The sequence below is a fragment of the Diadema antillarum genome, unplaced genomic scaffold (assembly GCF_040938485.1).
Source record: "Diadema antillarum isolate AM-2024a unplaced genomic scaffold, OU_Dant_1.0 scf00000210, whole genome shotgun sequence".
NCBI classification, from domain to species: domain Eukaryota; kingdom Metazoa; phylum Echinodermata; class Echinoidea; order Diadematoida; family Diadematidae; genus Diadema; species Diadema antillarum.
Window position 1 is genome coordinate 238,726 of NW_027271099.1, and position 3,280 is coordinate 242,005.

Genomic DNA, 3,280 nt, shown 5'->3' on the forward strand with positions numbered 1-3,280 from the left:
CCAGACATTCTGCCACGGGATACTCACCATTCTTGCTCCTGTATGGACGATCACCCCGCCTTCCTGTCGATCTTGCCTTTGGGTTGAAGAATAATGAAGACAAAAACGCACCTAAGAACCACTCTGAGTATGTTGCGAAATGGCGAGATCAAATGACAGAGGCATACAAACTTGCTTCTCGACGGATAGCCTCTGCTGCAGACCGGAACAAACAGTTCTATGATCAGAAGGTTCACAGCTCTATATTGTCCCCAGGTGACAGAGTGTTGGTGAAGAATTTGGCTCCAGCGAGTGGCCCTGGAAAACTTCGCGGGTACTGGGAAGATAGGGTCTACATAGTCATTTCCCAGAAAGACGAGATGCCAGTGTACGAGATAGGACCAGAGAAAGGAGAAGGGAGAACAAGGGTCCTTCACAGGAACCATCTTCGGCCGTGCGACTATCTCGAAGAATCTCCACCCATCGGTCAACATGTCTCGCAGCCTCACTACAGACCAAAATCCCCAAATAGAACCCCTAGGAAAGTGAAAACGACTCGACCACCATCGCCCTTACTTGACTCAGACTCTGAGGACTCAGAGACTGAATACTATATGGAATTCATGCGGCGTCATGTGCCCATTGATCCCCAAAATGACAAGGAAGTTCCACCACCAAATACCCAACCAGTTGAAAATGAGGAAACCGAACCTCAACCCCCAAATGACAGTGAGGTAGATAACATGAACGATACTGATGATAACCAAGATGAAGTTGTTGTTCAGCCTCAAGAAGAGCAAAATGAAAATGGTCAAGTTCAGCCCCCAGAAGTTGTTGCTCAAGACGATCCCCTGTCTCCCCAAGATGCATCACCCTCATTAGAAAGGAGGACTTCTAGCCGTAACAAGAGACCTCCCACTTTGCTGACATATGACCAATTGGGACAGCCTTCATCAAATGTGTTACATTTAAACAACATGAATGCCCATACTTACCAATGGCCCTATGCCCACCCACCATATCAGCCCACACAGAGATCCAATCAACCGATGCAGCATGAATTCAACTACCAACCGCATGTGGAGACACCCCAGCCTCCCCTCCAATTCTCCAATCTTCCTCCATACCTCTTTCCAAACCAGTATCCCACAAATTTTCAGCACCAAACTCTCCCCCAATTCCTTGGTAATCGCTACGCACCAAGGATGAGCTTTCGCTAAATTCTGGACAAAGATAGCACCCATTTCCACCATAGCCCGAGTGTTCATCTGTGGGACTGAAGGGGAAAATCAACTCTGTAGAGCTAATGATGAGGCCGACCCAACTACCACATGAAGCTTAGGACCCGGATTTTCAACAATGCCCCAGAAACGAGGACATTTCATTGGGAATAATAAGAAAAAGATTGACAGAACGCTGACAGTTTTTATAATGACTGTTGTAATGTAAAATTGATATCCAATTTGACGGAGAAAACAAGAAGGGAAAGACGAGAGATGAAGAACAAACCTATGCGCAAGGTTTACAGGGAAAGGAATCAGGACCCACAAGTACGACGGACAATACATGATGAAATACATTGTTAGTTATGTTATTTTGTTCGGCACGAATTGTGTCAAGACGAAATGTCCTGACCCCCTTTTTGTTTCGTTATTATAGGATTGATGTGTACCAAATTGTACTGAAGTGCAGAACCTACCTGTTGAACCAGAAATTTTTGTTAAAATTCAATGGCTTGCACCCAACTGGGCTTGTGCACCCCCGGTTTAGGTCAAGTCATAACGGTTCCGGTAAATCGGAGTGATACTGGAAGCGAGGAGGAGATATTCCTCATTGTGGTTAATAGGGTATGGTGGTACAGTCAAAACACATTGGTTGATGTGAAGGATAATCATTAAGACTGTCTTGTTTCAATGCTTTGTTTAGGAAAATGTATGTAATGTCGTGGAAGACATTATTTTAAGAGGGGAGAGATGTGAGACCCTATGGAAATTATGCCCCCCCCCCCATTTTTTAAAGATATATATAACACCTGCAATATGTATTCCATTTTATAAAGATACCTAACATACTTATGCCTAAGATGCCTAACAAGTGTGAAAGTTAGATTCACACCCCTAAAACAAAATGGAAGAGTCAAGAATGTTGAGAGGAAAGAGTGACGTGGAAGCTGAGGAGGGTGATGATGTGGCCACACTTTGCCATGCCATCTCATTCTAAGCAGACCGTCTCTCCTCGTCTCTTTTTCCAGGTAAGAATTTATACAGTTTTCCACCATTACTTTCTGGTATATAACTACATTAGTTTATGCATTTTGACTTACACCACTCATTGCAATACATGTGTTGAGTTGTACTTATTTCGAAAAAGATGTGTTTTAGGATTATTTGTATAAGACAAAGAGCTGCATGCAGGTAGCAGCTTTTGACTAAATTAATGTTGTTACGGAACAAATCCTTTCCATTTAAATTTAGTAGTGGATTTACACTACCACACTCTAATTTGTTAAGCTACCAGTATAATAGAAGATGTATAAGTTAAGGTGATATGAATAATTACCAAATTATGGTTTAACTCCTCACTATATGTACTATGAGCAAATTTGCCGTAACCATTGTACAGCCTACTAATGATTTTAGATGTGAAAGTCCCCAAGCTACTGTTTAAATTGTGCGTGTGTGTGTGTGTGTGTGTGTGTGGGTGTGTTCATGTCCGCACCCATGTGAATGCGAACACAACCATCTCAGGTTGTGTAATGGATAAGATGGGGAAAGTATCATGGTTGTGAACACTTGTAGATTTTAAACCTGAAATGGTCAGTCTGGCTAAATGTGCCAGGTGGTATTCATCAGGCTCTGGTAGGAGAGTCCAGACGAAAGATTATGTGATAACTGGCCTCCTTGGGCCAGGCGAAGTTGTTCTGATTACAGTCTAGTAGTCTAGACCCCTTTTAGTTCATTTCAAACCGATCGTTAATCGTTATAACCATGTGATTTCTAGTGGCGATAGTACATAAAATTCATGCCTATCTCATATTGTGATAGGGAATATCGATTGTAAATATTGTATAATTCATCTGGATATGGACAAGAAAAGAAATGTATATTTGAGTGAAAGGGAAGGGACTGAAACACAGACTAGACTGTCCGCAGTCTCTCCCTCACCGAGGAGTAGAAGTACTCTGACCTTGTCCGCTGGAGATGTAATGGTCTTCCACTGGTCAGCGGGACCACAACATCATAAAATCCACTTGAAAAAAGAGACAGTTTGCTGCCACTTGGAAAAGAGAGGAAATTCTGGT